General features: G+C 35.4%; 2 protein-coding genes across 3 annotated transcripts in view; both read right to left on the bottom strand.

Moving 5' to 3' along the window:
- Positions 1-18,303, bottom strand: part of LOC143910447 (progestin and adipoQ receptor family member 4) — a 100,530-nt gene extending 82,227 nt beyond the window's left edge. The window contains exon 1 of one of the 2 annotated variants that reach the window (XM_077428933.1): positions 18,179-18,303. The gene's annotated coding sequence lies outside the window, so the exon portion shown is untranslated. Of the gene's footprint in view, positions 1-33; positions 308-18,178 lie in introns of those variants that run through there. The other variant, XM_077428932.1, reaches the window with a different exon arrangement.
- LOC143910439 (uncharacterized) overlaps positions 1-19,387 on the bottom strand; it is a 337,502-nt gene that overhangs the window by 134,195 nt on the left and 183,920 nt on the right. The gene's annotated exons all lie outside the window — the stretch shown is intronic.

Here is a 19,387-nt window from a genome sequence, read left to right on the forward strand (position 1 = left end):
CCAAAAATGAGACACGCTCTTTGCGAAAATAACCTCATTTCGGCGCGACGACTTGCTCGCGAGTCCCGCAGTTTATGAATGGACGGGGGGCGGAGGCTCCGGGGGGCGCAGAGGGGTGAGGTGGGTGGTGAGGGGGGGCTGCGGCGTCCCCGCGACCGCCGCTGCCGAAGTGAGCGACCGCCACCGAGCCTGCGAGCCACCGAGCGAGTGAGCGACTATGCGAGTATGCGAGCGTGTCTGCGTGTGCTCGACGCTGGCGCCACTATGTTGCGCATCTCCTACACCACCCCCCTCCCTCTGCCTGCTTGTGGGTGGTGGTGGGTGGTGGTCCGTGTGTTTGTGTGTGTCGGGGTTTTTAACAGCCCCGCGGTCGCACGTGGATGTTGGAGGGGTCTGGATCTCGATCTCGTAGGAGTGCTCTTCTGTTATACCTGTTTTGGGTGTTGGGAAACCACTCAATCGATTACGATGGAACTTTCAGGATTTGATGTATATATTGTTGTAAAAAAATCGCCTAAAAACGGGAACGAATGGCAATGAAAAGACTTTAGTTGAGTTCCAACCATCACTTGAAACGGGAACGGGAATTGCATGCCCTGGGGCCGGGCCGCACCGTGCAACTTTGTCGGCCGACTTGTTGCGCGACACGAAACAATGTATGAAAATGTGTGCGACAAACAAGTTGACGGGTGTAGATGTCCCATCTACCTGCATGCATTGGTCTGGTCGCCCTCAACCAAATCGCACGGTGCGGCCCGGCCCTTAGGGCCCGAACACACAGCTTGGGATGCGGGATGTTGTACGTGGGATATTTTTTTTAGATAGTTTTAAACATACAGAAAAAACATCCAAACGTTATTAGTTGGTTTATGACGACACGGCTTCGAAGAGACGCTAGTTGAGCTCCAACCATCACAGGTTCAGCTAGTAGGTATATAAAAATCAATGTCTGTTTTCTGTCTGTCTCGTATAGGTTCCTAAACCACTCAACCGATTACGATGGAACTTTCAGGATTTGTTGTATATATTGTTGTAAAAAAATCGCCTATAAACGGGAATGAATGGCAATAAAAAGACGTTAGTTGAGTTCCAACCATCACTTGAAACGGGAACGGGAATTGCATGCCTTAGGGCCCGAACACACAGCGCGGGATGCGGGATGTTGTACGTGGGATATATTTTTTAGATAGTTTTAAGCATACAGAAAAAACATCCAAACGTTATCAGTTGGTTTTTGACGACACGGCTTTGAAGAGACGCTAGTTGAGCTCCAACCATCACTTGAAACGGGAACGGGAACGGGAATTGCATGCGTTGTTGTGGGATTGCAACGCATTCCAGGTTCAGCTAGTAGGTATATAATTATTTTGAATAAAAATGCCAAAAATTTTATTTTACTACCGCCATATACATAGGTATAAAATTAATGACTACCAGACGTCACCGAGATTAAAAATTTTCGGACTTGTTTCGCTTCTTAAACGATATTTTATCTCTATCGTAATGGCGGAGGATCCATTTACTTGTATTGATGACTAAAATGAGCAATATGGCAAAGTATGAAAACGATCGGATAAGAGGCAAACTTTTTCCTGAATTGTAATCGTAAGTGAAACGTAAAGGAGGTATGTAAAAATTAATGTCTGTTTTCTGTCTGTCTCGTATAGGCTCCTAAGCCACTCAACCGATTACGATGGAACTTTCAGGATTTGATGTATGCATATATTGTTGTAAAAAAATCGCTTAAAAACGGGAACGGAAACGGGAAAAACGGGAACGAATGGCATTGAAAAGACGTTAGCTGAGTTCCAACCATCACTTGAAACGGGAATGGGAATTGCATGCCTTAGGGCCCGAACACACAGCGCGGGATGCGGGATGTGGTATGTGGGACGTTTTTACTTTATCTATGTACGTAGTAACAATAGATGAAGTTTTGTGATCATGCGAAAATTCGAACTCGAGATTTTGACTGATTCGAACTCGGAATCGATTACTGATCACGTTTTTATGATCTAGAAAAAATATGTGTGTGTGTGTCTGTGTATTTTGGGGATTTTTTCAACACCGTTAGTCCTATCAAACCGAAACTTAGTATCGGTTACTAAAATTCTTATCGACACTACGTAATTTTTTTTTAGATAGCTTTAAACATACAGAAAAAAACATGTAAGAAGGCGGTCATATACGCGGTAACGTGTGGTATATACATGGGACCGTCTATTCATTGGAGCGGTCTCGTTGAAATTCTATAGTATTATTTATCCTTGCTTGACGGTGATATATACCAAAACGATTCTTCGCGTATATGACCGCCGATAACATGTTTTTTCTATATGTTTAAAGCTATCTAAAAAAAACGTCCCACATACCACATTCCAAATCACGCGCTGTGTTTTCGCGCCCTATGGCATGCAATTCCCGTTCCCGTTTCAAGTGGTGGTTGGAGCTCAACTAACGTCTTTTCAATGCCATTCATTCCCGTTTCTCCCGTTTCGGTTCCCGTTTTTAGGCGATTTTTTTTACAACAATATAAACAACAAATCCTGAAAGTTCCATCGTAATCGGTTGAGTCGTTTAGGAGCCTATACGAGACAGACAAACAGATATTCATTTTATATTATATATGTACATACATATATAGATTATATTCAGCGTGAGGATGACTTCATACGATTCGCGCAGCGGATGTTATGCGCGTCCTTGTATTAAATATAGAATTCCTGCTTCATGTTTTTATTTTAAATGGAATTATTAATTTTTAATGGAAAAATATCTCAATGCTCTTAAAATAGCCAATTTTTTATTATATCTATGTACGTAGTAACAATAGATGTAGATTTGTGATCGTGCGAAAATTCTAACTAAGATTCGATTGCTGATCAGGTTTTCATGATCTAGAAAAAAATCGTTTGTGTGTGTGTCTGTCTCTCTGTGTATTAAAAAAAATTGAACAAAATCCGACAACTGGAAGTGGAACTTTTTTCTTGTATAAGTTTCCCCACATTTGTGCCCAATTTGTATCGAAAATGCTTTAATAACCGGCATGTGTGAACGTGTATATGTATATGTTTAATTATCGAATTTTGTTTTGTGACCGTCTTATATTCCTCAAATACATGGGTAAAGTCGTGGGTTGGTCACATCCAAATTTTTACTTTATCTATGTATGTATGTACATATGTACGTAGTAACAATAGATGAAGTTTTGTGATCATGCGAAAATTCGAACTCGAAATTTTGACTGATTCGAACTCAGAATCGATTACTGATCACTTTTTCATGATCTAGAAAAAATGTGCGTGTCTGTGTATTTTGGGGATAGATACGATGTAACTTTTTTAAATTTTTAAGTTGACCGGAAATAGTGTCTTCCCTTATAGGTGTCGTTTATTTTCAATTATCAATTATATAAGTTTTTGGATTCAATTATCTTCCAAGCCGCTCAATGGACTAGACTTTTTACATGTACTAGAAATTATAAATGTTATAGTTATATTTTAAAAATATTTTTACCTGAACCGGAAGTAGTACTTTTACTGCAGAAAATCGAGTTTTTTTATGTTTATCTCAAAAACCTTTTGTTTTATGTAAACTGTAATTTCATATCTAGAAGTTTAAGCTTAATACTAAGTTATGTATGTATAAAATTTTATAAGCGTCCCTCAAACGGAAGTGGCAATTTACTCTCGTTCGATTTTTCTTCTACTATTTTTTTCGACCCCTTAAACGTGTGTGTTCTTCATTTTCATTGTCGATATTAATCTTTAGAAACTTTTTTGGTGTCATTTTTATAAATGTTGTTTTTTTTTTTGTATTTTTCACCTTAGCTGGAAGTACATATATAGTATTTGTACTCTAGATGATTGATCATGGTTTTTTATGGTGTTCTCAAACACCCTTAAATATATTGAACTAAAACTTTATATCTAGAATTTTAAGTTTATTATCACGTTATAAATAAAATTAGGTGAGCATCATTCAACTGGAAGTGACAGTTTATTCTTGTTCGATATTTTATTTATTTTATTATATATAGCTGAGGATGGCTTCATATGATTCGCGCAGCGGATATTATTTATTTAATAGTTTTGGACCATTGTGGCATTACAGGAAGAACCTAATGCGCCACAATGGCCTACATTTGAAAAAGATATAAAAACATGATATAAAAACAAGTATACTGTAAATAAAGGAAAAAAGCAAAAGCAGAAAACATGGTAAAATAAAATAATAAAAAAAAGTAACAAAAGGAAAATAATACCTCATTCAGAGAGAAAAAAAAAATAACAAAAGTGTAAAAATTAAAAATAAAATCCATAAATCCCATTCTTTGTTTACACTGAGCAAAATTAAAATAGTATATAAAAATGTACAAAAGAGAAAGAAAAAATAAAATAAAATAAAACAAAATATGAATAAAAAATAAAATCACAGCGAGGTCCAAATGGAAGAGAGTAGATTAAGATACCACTCATTCATCACATTCAAATTAAGAAAGTAATGATGAGCGCAGGTTACCAGATAAATATGTTAAGATAATATCCGACAATCTACGCTCCCCAAGGTGGAAAATATCACATTCAGGGACAGCAGCAACGATTTCATTGAGAAGTCGAATAGCTCTTGGAATAGGAGCCATTCGAAAAAGAACTGTGCGAGCAGCAGGTACAACCATTAAATGATGATGTCTACCACGCACATAATTATTAGGGACATAAAGTCCCAACTGTTCCAGCAACAACGGGCATGACGTATTACCACGCAATAGCTGGAGAACGAAACGAATTAACGAGAAGTTTCTCCGAAGTTCAAGGGAATTATACCCAAGCATGCCCAAAAGGAAAGGAGTAGGATAGAGATATGGGTAGTACCCATACTCTTTCTTATAAAGAAAACGAAGAAATGCTTTTTGCACTTTTTCTATAATAAGAGAGTAGTTTGCTTCATGCGGATTCCACATAATTGCATTATACTCTAGCTTACTTCTAACAAGCGAGTTGAAAAGCAAGCGAGAAGACAAGGGGTTGGAGAATAATCTAGCATATCTCAAGACAAATCCAAGTCGACGAAAGGAAACGTCAGCGATTGTCTTGATGTGGTTGTGAAAGGTGAATTGAGGATCAAAAGTGATACCCAAGTCGACCATTGATTCCACGCGCTTCAACAATACGGATCCAATGGAATATCCGTGACAATAGAGCGAATTCGCACGTCCATAACTCATAATAGCACATTTACTAGTATTCAGTTCAAGCCCTAAACTGGAACTGAACTCTAAAACAGCGTTAATATCAGCTTGAAGGAGAGAGGCTTGCCTCTCATCCTTAACAGCAAAGAATAGTTTAACGTCGTCAGCAAACAAGAGACATGAAGCATTGCGTAGTACTTTTGGGAGGTTATTAATGACTATTGTAAATAGTAAAGGGCCTAAGGTGGACCCCTGAGTTACACCAGATCGTGTAAAAAATGAAGGAGATTCATAAATACCATATCTAACAAATTGCTTCCTATCACTAAGATAAGAAGCAAAGAGTTTAAGAAGACGTGGAGAAAAGCCCACTTCAGCTAATCTGATCATAAGAGCGTCATTGTTGACAAGATCAAATGCTTTTCGAAAGTCAAAGTAGGCTACATCAACTTGTTGTACACGGTCAACTTTAGACATGGTATAATATGAAAAGCAGGCAAGATTAGTGGTAGTGGAACGACATGGTGAAAAACCATGCTGCTCATCACACAACAATCTTTTGAACTGCAAAAGAATCAAACGGTGAAGGATATTATCAAAAATTTTGGGAATAGCTGAGATGATAGCAATAGGTCTGTAATTTTCAACCTCATTTTTAGAGCCACTTTTATGAATGGGAATGACTCTAGATAATTTCCATTTTTCAGGATAATTACCAGAACCCAGAATAAGGTTAAAAATAAACTGAAGAGGCTCTAAGAGCGAATTAAAGCATGCCTTTAATACGTCAGGGGGCACACCGTCAGGCCCAACAGACCCTTTCAGCTTCAAAATTGCTATCCTAACATCTCCAAGCGAGACCCGCGGAATGTCTATAACAACACCTTCAGTACCAATTTGGGAAGCCAAATTAGCATCAAGGGATGGTGATCTCTGATCAAATACAGAGCTAAAAAAATTTACTCTACAACTAACCTTGCTACCAACTTATAGTTGAATTGTAATTTCAGTTGTAATACAATTTGGAATGTGATTCGCCATATGAATCAACTTAACTGGGCTAGACGGAATGTATTCCAAAAATAGACAAATATGTATATTACAACTAACAATACACTTCAAATAAATAGAACGGTAGTTGGTACTCTTCACTATGTCCTCTATATCCACTACTATACCTCTATCCACTTTATATCACCCTAAAAAAAAATGGCTTTGTAGTACATATATGCTATACTATCATCATTATTTATAGCTATTTACCATCCACTGCTGGATGAAGGCCTCTCTAACACGCTTCCACTCGTCTCTGTTTTGCGCAACTCTCATCCATCTCACTCCACACATTTTCCTAATTTCGTCTAGCCATTTACCCTGCGGTCTTCCTTTTAATCTTCTGCACTCTCTCAGGTACCATTCTAGCATTTCTTTTGTCCACACTTCATCTCACCCTACACCTTTTCATAATTTTGTCTGCCCATCTTCCGTGCGATCTTCCTTTTACCTTTTTGAATTCTCTTGGGTACCATTTTAGCACTTCTTTTGTCCATTCTTCTAACCACGTGGCCCACCATTCCCATTTCAATCTCTTCACTCTATCCACTATGTCTTCTATACTTCTCACCCAAGTATTCCGCTTCCTTTTTTCCTTCATTATGCCAAGAATACAGCGTTCCACACTTCTTTGAGTGCATTGGACTTTGTGCAGCGTCTTGGCGTCCAATATTCAAGTTTTACATCCATACCTCATCACTGGCAAAACACATTGATCAAAGTGGAATTGTTGATTTAAAAACGGCAGTTATTCGTTCAAATGTACTTCATCCTAATTTCACACGACTTATATAAATAATTATTAATATGTTTGTATATATTAAATTTATAGAAATTGTTATTTGATTTGAGTTGAAAATCTTTCAAGGTTGTGCAATCTTAGCATTGGCTAACCTTTACAGGTAAAATATTTTTTCAATAAACTCCGCATAAGGTCCGCATCTAAGTTCAATGATGACTTTTGCGTTGGGATTGGTTTTTTCTTGGAATTAGTAATGCTCACCTTTTGTAAAAAAAAAAATCAATATGCGAACCTTTTTTAAATATACATATGTATATACGTATTCTTGCATTCCACTTGAATTCACATGTGTACATATGTGTAAATATACCATAACTGTCTCATGTGGCGATATATGTAGTCTCATAACAGTCGACATGAGTATTATTATATTATATGTCAAGACCGCTACAGGTTAAAGGCTGACGCTGACCGCCATTGAGGATGACTTCTTTGTATCGTAAATCTCAAGTTATGAATGGAAAGACTATAATCGACCGTTTTATAATAAGGCCCGTTTTTCTCTTGTATAAATCCATTAACAAAAGTCGACATATTTTGGTACTTGTTCCGGTCAAATCCATTCTTTAGATTTATGTTGACCTCTGAAACGAATGATGAACGACTTACATACTTTCGTTTCTTATTCGTTTATTACGTATTGTCATAAAATCGACCAAAAAGCCGCTCTCGTTCGCTCGGTGTAAACGTACCTTTAGACCACGTGCGCTCTGACATGGCAAGGGTATACTCCAATTAAATTATTCTACATACATATATAATCGATGTCGAATATCGCATCACGTGGGATCTATGGCGTCACTGTGGATGTATATTAGCTTCATTCAATTGAAGTCAGTCACGTTTATCAATTGTACAATTTGGCGAATTTCATATTACCTCTATTAATATGAAACTCCATTATTTGAATAGTGTCTGTGCGAAAAATAAGATACATTTAAGCTTTGGATTTGCTGGCTGCGTTTATTTTTCACAAATTGCAATTGAAAGTGTTGCACTCTGTTGAAATTGAATAAACGGGTTTCTATTTACGAAAGGCCACTTCAGATCAAAACCTGCTTAAAGAAGTTCAGCAGGAGACAGGATTAGTTTAAATTGGGTTGGCTGTTCAAATTTTGAAAACAGACTGGTAGTCCATTCAGTGAATTTACATGTTGTTAGATACAAATGAACTTCACACAAGGTGGTGTGGAAACAATTATACGAGTCGTATCTTGAAAATGAACCCTTTCAATTTAAAGCTTATTCAATAGCTAAATAAAACCAAAGTATATACATATGTATTTGCATATATAGTATAGTATATAAAATATAGATTATTTACTACTTCTTATATAATATAGAAGTAATAAATAATAATCTAAATTATTTACTACTTCTTATATAATATAGAAGTAATAAATAATAATCTAAATTATTTACTACATATACTTCTATATATAATATAGAATAGTAAATAATTATTTATATTTAGGTCAAATAATTGACATTTCCGGTATTAAAGAAGAAGAAATAGAGAGACGTATTAAATTAGGATGGAGTGCATTTCGACGAATTAATGTGGTTTTTAAATAAAAAATGCCACTCTGTCTGGAGAAAAAGTTCTTCGATCATTGTGTTTTGCCAGTATGAATGTGAAACTTGGACATTCAACGCCAAGTTGCTATACAAAGTCCAATGTACTCAAAGATGTATGGAACATTATATATATATATATATATTTTATTTTTTTTTTTATTTTTACATATATACCAGGAAGGCCTTACAGGTAAATCCCAATGCGCCTTCCTGGCCAATTACAATTACAAATACAGCATTTTTATTATAAGTCGTTGAATTGCGAGACACTGAAAAAACTCGCAAATTAACGAGACATCTATGAATTGTACATAAATTTTTATTATACATCAATCAAATTTTTCAAATAGTGGTGACATAGTAGGTAGGAAGGATTTTTAGCCAATTTTTTTTTCCGGGAACCGTTTCAACAATGAAATCAGAGAAAATTGGCAAACTCTGATAGGAAACGATCAACCTGGAGTCACAAATCCAGGTCTGACCAACAGCATACTCTGAAAAATTCATTTTCATTCAGGGATTGAACCCGGCACCTTCTTGACAGTAAGCAGAAGCTTAACGTCCGAGCTATGCTGCTGGCTATATGTTTGGTATAACAAGGAAAAACAGGAAATGGAATATGTAGGTGAGAAGTATGACAAGGGTTGTAGATATAGTGGATAGAGTGAAGAGATTGATGTGGCAATGAAGAATTGACGAAAGGTGGACAAAAGAAATGCTAGAAAGGTACCCGAGAGAATGCAAAAGGTTAAAAGGAAGGCCGCAGGGAAGATTGGTAGACGAAATTAGGAAAATGTATAGAGTGAGATGGATGGGAGTTGCGCAAAACAGAGATGAGTGGAAGCGTGTTGGAGAGGCCTTCATCCAGCAGTGGATGGTGAATGGTTGTAAATGATGATGATAGTATATCATATCATCGTTGTCAAACCAATATCTATATAACTAATAATGTGCAAAAAGTAAAACGTTCTTCTGTCCATGCTGATGCATATAGCATATTTTTTTAGCGACCACAGTTCACCGTATAATGCTTAGAGTTACATAGAAGTCTTTTTATACGAAAATTTTAATAGTAAATTAGTCATAATGGTCAAAATGTCCGAAATGTTGGAGATATCGCTCCAAAAAGTGCACATAGCAGATATTGGTTTGACAACGACGTTATATGTACTAGAAAGTTGTCATTGAAATGAGCTTATCGTGTTGTCAAATATTGTCCAATCTTAGCATAATCTCTGTCATTATTCATTGAATTATCGTTCAAATATTAACCCTTAACTCCCGAATAGTTTGACATCCTGAATAGTTTAACATACATACACTTTCTCCTTCAAATACATACATAGTTCTACAGGAAGAATCGCATGCCAATAAATCAGGCGAGCTTAGAGGCCAGACAACATAAAACGAAACACGAAGATTGTGGAAACATTCTGTTGAAAACAAACCATTAAAAATTTCAAAACAAAATACAAAGACTCTGCTTAGTGTAATGTAAAAAATGCATTAAACGTGTGTAATGTAAAAAAATACCGTGCTATAACGCTCTAACGATATAATTCATTGCCATGGCCTAATTCTTGGTAGTTTTTCACTGAAATGCCAATAAATTATGTATTTATCACAAATTATGTATTTCAACTAATGGCTTTCATTTATAAACTATTGTAACGTATACATGCATCAGATGATTGGTACTCGTCAACCACTGGTTTACTAGCGCTGATAAAACTCCTCAACGTATGAACAAGCTCTATACAACAGCCAATAAGGTGTAAATCCCGCTTTAAAGTTCAATAAATTTGACCCTTAAAGCCCTCAACATGAGGCCAACACCCCCCCCCCCCCTCCCCAACGAATACAGCCAATAAGGTATCGCGACATATTGACCAATGATCTCTCTGTGCCCTCAATAATAATAAATTACGTCTAACACTAGTGCTGCGTCTTTCACATCGGAAACCTCTCTACAAGTCCATATTACACTATAATCAATGAAGTAGTGGGTAATAAGCAGTGGCGTAGCGTGAATTCCTGGTGTCACCCGCAAAATATTTTAAAGCGTCCCCCCCCCATATATTTATATTATTTACTAAGAGCAAAATAGCTTTCCAAATTAATAATTTATACTTTTCTTGCGTATCGGTATATGTGCCTATATATCGAAGAGCATTAATAGTTTAATCTTGACGACCAACAAGTAGTGCACAATATATTCACAACCTGTTAATGGCACAGCGAAAAATTTATAAATTTATAAATTTTGTTGGTTTTAATCATATATGTAATTTTGTTTTATTGTTTACAAATTAAAAATTTTGTTTTATTGTTTACAAATTAATTTTGTTTTATTGTTTACAAAAAAATATATACAAGAGATATAATAAGATATAATAATATATAAGAGAGAATTCTCAGCAAATATGTAGGTGGGAAAGTGACACTGACGTTCAAAAGATGGAAAAAAACGGCAGTCTTCTAGCCCTATAGGCATAGATCAATTACACAATGAGGATGAATTATAAATATGTATAATAAAGTATGTACATACACATATAGTACAAATAGGTTTGAAAAATAAGAGAAGTTTTTAAAAAAGTTATTTCAAAAAAATTACGGAACAAATTAAAAAATCAGTGAAAAAGGCGCGCTTCGTGGCGCCCCCCGCATTGCGGGGTCTGCGGTTGCGGTAGCTACGCCACTGGTAATAAGAGGAATCTATAGACAATACTTTAACACAACATCAAATTTATCTCAAAAATGTACGTGTGTTTTTAATCTGCTTCTGTTTAATGCAACCATTCAAAAAGTCTGCTCACGACGGAAATATAACTCAAAAAGATAACAATTCGAGCAAGCAAACAAAAAATATGAATAGAGCACACAGAAACAACACAGATTTGACAGCAAAGTGCTTACCGAGGCACGTTGAAGAAGTGAAAACACATTAAAATGAAGTCACGAATGGGTAGCATTACCTCGCTTAGCACTCCCCTATATTGGCTTACATAAGGGTAAACACGCGGATGGAAACGAAGGGAGGGTCAGGTTTCCACAATATTGATTTAATTATTTTTACAACCCCCAATCTTGTAGGATGCAACGCACGCATATCAACCGCATTCATCGGTGACGTCACGATCGAATCGATTCAACTTTTCAACAATGAGTGCAATTTTGCACCGATATTCGACGTGGAATTTGACGAAATTGCACAATTGCCAGTATATAAGTTGAATTTCGCTCCGCGGCCGCAGAAATGATTGTGATAATGTTGGAAAACTGTGTTTTTCCGAGATAATGGATGCGCTCTTGTCGCAATAATGGCTTCCGCTTGCAAAATCATTGCATAAATGCAACAGTATACAGAATGAATACAATAGAAAAGTCTCATAAATTACATATAAAAGTTTGAATTGTAATGCTTATGTGTAACAACGCATATATTGTTAACCTCTTTCTGTTCACAATATACACATGGGTACGTAATAAGTACAATCAGCGGTATTCAATATTTAACTATGAAGGGTCATACTATTAATCACTTTTCTTTTTTTTATTTTATACTAGCTGAACCCGGCAAGCTTTGCAATGCCAGAATAAGGCATGCTATTCCCGTTCCCGTTCCCATTGCGTTCCCGTTTCCATTCCCATTCCCGTTTCAAGTGATCGTACAAGTGAACTAACGTCTCTTCAACACCATATCGTCATAAACCAACTGGTAACGTGGTTACCAACGAACACATTTCCTTGACTACATGATAGCGCTTCAAACTTTCGCGTCAGTTTTAAACTTTCGTATATACTTTTACCCAAAATTATGTACCTACATATGTACATACATATATCTATGTATATACATACATATATAAAAATCAATGTTTGTCTGTCTGTTTGGAATAAGCTCCTAAATCAAAGAACCGATTACGATGGAACTTTCAGGATTTGTTGTAGGCATGTCCGGAAAGATTACTATGAAAAAAAAGGGAAAAAACCTCTTAATAATAATATTCGTAATTACGATTTTATCGACGCGAAAGTATGAAGCGCCATTGTGTAGTTGAGGAAATGTTTGCGTCGGTAACCAAATTGCGCGCACGCATTGCCAATGTACAAATACATTTCGTACCACTCATACCAACCTAACATTACGTACCACTCATAACAATCCTACATATGTAATGTGCTATTTAATAATATTATAGCTTTCATTATTTTCCTTTTCATTTGTTTATTTTGTATTTACCTTTTTCATTTGTTTTATATTTGTAAATTTCAATTTCTTCTTATATTCTATTTTATAACCTTTTCCAAATATTTTAATACTATAGTTTAATTATGCAATGTTCTACATATTTTGTCATGCCTTTATTATTTACTTTTTAATTTGTTTTCCTTATATTTATCTTTTTCATTTTTGTAAAAATCTATTATTGGACTCGGATGTTACATATATTATTTATTTACTATTTGTTTTTTATACATATCTATGTACATCCTGTCTGTTGATTTTTCAATTAATAAAATAAAATAAAATAAAAAATATGTATATATATATATATATATATATATATATATATATATATATATATATATATATAAATTAATGTTTGTCTCTCTGTCGCGTATGCGTTTCTATACTTTATAATAATTTAATTTGATTATTTAGTATTCATTTGAAACTGAAACATTCACTTATCGAAACGCATCGAGAAATGGAAACGGGAACGGGAATTGCATGCGTTATTGTGGCATTGCAACGCATGCCGAGTTCAGCTAGTATAATATAAAACTACTGTTAGAAAAGACTAAGGGCAAAAACACACTGAGTGGTACGTGTTTTTTTAGATACTTTTAAACATGCGAAAAAACGCAGCACCCCTAGCCCATATACATGGTACACAGTCCCAAAAATCACCTCCTGGAGTGCTGGACAATTTGAGAGGTCTGCATTCAGCAACGAGCAGTGAAAGGCTAATAATTTCAACCAAGTATTGTGTCATACTCATATATTGGGTAGGGTTAAAATAAGGAAAGCGTAGGCTGAGCGTGTGGGTTATAGATTTTATATACGTATCGTATGATTTATGACGTATTTCAGAATTCATGAAATGCAATATCTCTCTCGAAATGGAATAAAAATAAAAATGGAATATACCTATGTACATATATATACCCCGGAGCTTAAATCGTTGAAGTCGATAAAGACAACAATGCTGGCATAAAATTTAATTTAAAACTGAAACACTATCGTCTGATTGGTCGTAAAATTTCACAGCTCAGCCATTGACCAATAACAGAGCAGAGTTTAAATGTCGCGCGTTCAAACTCAACCTTGACACGGCCCAACCCTGGACATGTATAAATACCATCGTACAAAGTTCACACTTTGAATTTACCATTTTCGTAATTGCCATTTGAGCGTGTGCTATTTCGGTGCATTGTTGTATTATTGCAATTAATATGTAGATCGACGCGTCCAGACCTAGCACTGCATAAAACGAGGGTGTGATCAATTAATCTAAACACGCTTCCGGTATAGCGAACGAGCACGCTGTAACAGATTAAATTTTACACGTCAACATCATCAGCTGGATAACGTTGGAGATAAATATATGTAATTGTTATTACTAGTATATAATATTAAAACTTTGTTGAGATTAAATTCTATCATGTTATGCCAAGCGGTGTCATCCAAATTCCAAAACAACGGGTTTTCGGCTTTTTTTTTTTGAAAAATAATACAATAAATCTTCATCATTCACAGCCATACGCCATCACTGCTGGATGAAGGCTTCCATTCATTCGTCTCTGTTTTGAGCAACTTTCATCACATCCCAATCATTTTTCTGATTTTATGGACCCATCTCCCCTGTAGCCTTCATTGTACCCGTTTACATTCTCTCGGGTACCATTTCGAGCACTTTTTTCGTCCATCTATCGTCCGTTTTTCTAGCTACGTGAACCGCCCATTGCCATTTTAATTTATTTACTTACTTAAGAATGCATATGATCGTACCGTGACCTCTGACAAGAATACACATACGAATACGGAATATTTGGCACTCGAATAATTATTAGTATGATAGTACGCGTGTGTAACTATCAGTGGGTGGAACTTTCGAGTGCCAGATATGCCATGTTTGAGATTTTCGAGATTATGCGAGATTGCCGTGTCCGAAATTATCACCGAACCGTGTATGTTAAAAATGTTAACATATACGACTAAATAGCTTCGGGTGTGGTTTATGTACTTCTTTATACAATATCTTTACAAAACCACCCATTAAAATATCAAGGGGCACAATACTAATTAATATATCTTTAATAATAATATTCAATTGAAATTATGGAAAGATTGAACAACAGCAAAAGAAAAGCATGCGCCGCATATGTATTTTGTTTTTAATATCTGTGTGTATCAGTGCATGTACATTTGAGCTTTTTTATATTCTTATACAATTATTTATTTATTTCATAGTTTTGGACCATTTGGCATTACACGAAGAACCTAATGCGCCAATTTGAGAAGTCAATTGGTTACAATTAAGGGTTTCTCATCTGCCCCTAAAATAATCCTTTCAGGAGTTCCTCAAGGTTCTCACCTTGGACCACTTCTGTTTATTATTTTTATTAATGACCTAATCCCCCTACTGAAGTGTCAATGCTTACTTTATGCCGATGATCTTAAGGTTTTCCATCCTATCAATAGTGAGTCGGATTGCTTAAAATTACAATCCGGCATTGATATAATATCTGAATGGTGTAATGTAAACCTTATGCATCTCAATATTTCTAAATGCTTCTCAATGACACTTTCCAGAAATCGTAACCTAATTGACTTTACTTACAATATTAATAACGTAGATCTTACAGCAAAAAATTGTGCCAGAGACTTAGGTATACTTATAGATTCCAAACTATCATTTAATGAACATATTAATCATATTGTTACTAAATCTTATAAACTATTGGGATTTATTTGCCGAGTTGCGAAGCCCTTTAAGAATCCCCATACTCTGATTCTACTCTATTACAGTTTAGTTCGTAGTAATATGGAGTATGCCTCAATCATATGGTCTCCCTATTACCAAACTCACATTGAGCACTTAGAAACAATCCAGAAGCGTTTTTTGCGCCATTTATCCTATAAGACTGGTCTTAAAAAACTGTTACCATCTTATAATGACAGACTTTCTTTTTTCCATATTGCAAGTTTGTCTCAGCGTAGAAGGGTTTCTGATTTGTTAATTTTATATAAGATTGCTAATGGTATTCTTGACACGTCTGTTTTAAGCGAGATTAATTTTAACGTTAATGCCCGATTCACCAGATGCACAAATCTTTTTTATCCACCTATTTGTCAAAGCAACACCTCTTTCAATAGTGCAATCGTTCGTATATGCCGTATTTACGATAGCTTAGATGATTGTCCTGAGACTCTGAGATTGTCTCTTTAGAGACTCTTTTAGTATTTTTAGGACAAAGGTGAAGAAAATAATATGTGGTTGATTTGCTTCTTCACCCTTATAGTCTTTCTTTTTCTTTTTTACTTTATCTGTATCTTTTTCTTTATCTGTTTCTTTTCTTTTTTTTTAAATCTTGATGTTTTTGTAATTTTACTTTTTTATATAACCATGTGGTGCTCACTGTAAATGGAATATTATATTTTTATTTATGTTTATTATTATTTTTTGTCTCATTATACAACTTTTTTTTTATATTTTATTCTGTATGTGTGCCTATTTAAATAAAATAAAATAAATAAACAATGGCCTCCATTTGATAAAGATAAAACAAAATACAAAGATAAAACAAGTAAAATATAAAATAAAAGAAAAAAGCAAAAGCAGAATTATGTAAAGTTATGTAAATAAATACTAAAACACTAAAACCTAACGAAAAATTGCTGAAGATGTGTATATGTATATGTGTAAGATGTGTATATATTAAGCTTAGACCGCACTAGGCGGCACTTCACTGCAGCGACGCAGCGCGGCCAAATATCGTTTTTTTTTTTTAATTCTATGAGATAGAACGCACTACAAGTGGCGCGACACTGGACGTCAAAGTTGCCTTTTGTACCAACTTTGATGTGCTGTGCTGCGTCGCTGCAGCGATTAGTCACCTAGTGCGTTTAAACCTTTAGAGTTAGAGTTGAATTGGCACGTATAACATGCTGTCACACTGCATTTAATAATAAAAAGACGCTGTGTCTCTTTCGAGCGCGTGTGCGTGAGTATGAGAACGCGCCAACTCTCAGTAACAGACCTGATATGAAGAGGATAAAAGTACAATACAAGAATTGCTACCGTGCTCTCTGTGAACTACCAAGGGATTACAGAGCGTCGAAGATGTTTGTAGAAGGGCACGTACTTCACTTTGAGGTCATTTTTAGGATGACAGGGGCCTCTCTACGTTGTCGTGTCTCTGTATCGTCAAATTACATATGAATATTCTTTGCTGCCGCGACTAATCATTTCCATTCATCACTGTACATACATATGTATGTATATTCAATGGATGGAACTGCTACACCGACCACCATAAGTTAATTATCTAAATTATAGAGTTAATTTTTATTTATATTATTATTATCAGCATTATTATAATATTTATTTTATCGTTTGTGTTATCTATAAATTGTTTATATGGACGATAGGGTTGCACTATCCTCCCTATCGTCTGGAATAAAAATGATTATTTTTATATATTTCAACAAATAACAACAGGGTTTTAGAAATTTTAAATTTTACACAAAGGTTTCTGAAAACAAATTTCACTGATTATACCTTGATTTCGGCCTAAAATATTATTCAGGGAAATATCACTATAACGAACTATGTATTACAGATTTATTAAAATTAATTTATTAAATTAAAAATAAATTATAATAAAACTGCTGGAGTTTAACTGCATATCAATGGTTCGTCATGATTCTAGGAAATTTTTGCAACTTATATTCATATACAAAATAAAATACTAGGCATCATTTACTAGAATAATATAATAATAAATAATATACCCAATCTATGTAAAAATATTATTTTTATATAATACTCAATTTTTGACATAATATAATAATACACAATATGTCTATATGATATATCTGCCGATATTAAAATATATATCGGAATAAATTCACATAATATTGAAACCGGTTTAACGAGCAAAACATTTGGAATGCAGTCGTCGATACGTTGACACAATTTTAATGTCTGCATCGGATTGGCTATTAAAATGCGCTTTTGTGTGCAAATTTAAATTTAAAAAATATGCAAAATCATCCGCAAACTGTCTACTTGTATACGTCATTTCGAAAATTCAGAATTTACACAATCGATGATGAAAAAAAATGATGTTATTGACGCGAAGTAAATTTAGCGACGCGCCGCTGTCAGTAATTCAATATCGCAAAGTGACGAGGCGTTGTTGTAAGACTTCTAAAATACGAGTTGTGCACACAACTACGGGGTGCTATATATGTATTTAACGGTTGCTATTATATCATACAATGCTTACTCTTCGTTTTGTCCTCTAAAAAAAGAACTAACCTGGCCCAATTTCCAACGCTGTTAGCAAATGTCGGTCAGGTTAAAACTGCTTCTAAAGGTTGAATGTCTACCGACCACGTTCACTTTGCACGCCACTGCATCGGTACTGGAGTTTGATTTGAAATTATTGTCAGCTGAACCAGACTGGCAAATGAAAAGTAAAAGTACCTAAATCAACTTTTTTTTCCATCGGAATGTAAATCGCAGTCTACCTGATGCTGCTCCTCGAAACCAGTTTGAGCGGTGACTTCGCGGATACTCCTTGCGAATGTCTGGGTATATGTAGGTACATATGTACCTACTGATATTTGACACAGTTTCATTGTTGAGGTACTGATTGCCAACTATCGTAAGCGTATTTGATGGTTCACTCGTAGGGTGCTTGCTTCTATTATAGTTGCCAATAAAAATTATATTCATATGTGCTCAATAGCATCCGGTATTATATTTTTTCAAAATGTCGACTGTGTCGCTTCTATTGTGTTCTATTTGTGTAGACTATAAACATATTTTAATTTAAAAAAATACTAATTATAAATTTGAATTTAAGAAAATAAACTAAAAGCATAGCGGCCGTGTGCTATTTTAGGAGGGCCTACATACATACATGTGCCCCCTTTTTAATTTAATCAACGATTTTCCATTTATTTACATAATATTGTTGCGTAGGGGTGGGTGGAGGATCCAAAGAAAAGGCCAAAGTCGCTTCACAGCATTTATTGGGTGATTAAGGAGATCCACGCAGTGCCAGTGCTCCGTCCAGAATGCCTTCATATGGCCTAAATACCTGCTTATAAATAGCAGGTCGCTCACTGCATCTTCCTCGACGCGTTTGTTTACCTTATGTTATAGTCACGTACCAGATATGCAGTCGCACGGTCTTACGCTGTCAGTTCTGAGAACTCTAGCGGGAAGCGACCGAATGCCGTTACCGGCCACCAAGTCCATTCTGGGGTCTCCATTGTTAGCCGACAGCACTTAAGCCTGGAGATAATCCACGAAAATTAATTATAACGGCCGCTCCTTTTAGCATATGCTATAATATATTTGGAAAAAATATCATTTGTGGCACTTTTTCTTTGAATAAATAATGTCACTGTATTTCAGAATCATATTAGCCAGCAGTATGGCACGGTGGCTGCGTTTATGTTTGGCACCGAGAGGTTACCGGTGCTGATCTTTAATGCTGCTGGTCAGACTTGGATATTT

Source organism: Arctopsyche grandis, chromosome 4, assembly GCF_051622035.1.
Source record: "Arctopsyche grandis isolate Sample6627 chromosome 4, ASM5162203v2, whole genome shotgun sequence".
In the NCBI taxonomy this organism is placed as follows: domain Eukaryota; kingdom Metazoa; phylum Arthropoda; class Insecta; order Trichoptera; family Hydropsychidae; genus Arctopsyche; species Arctopsyche grandis.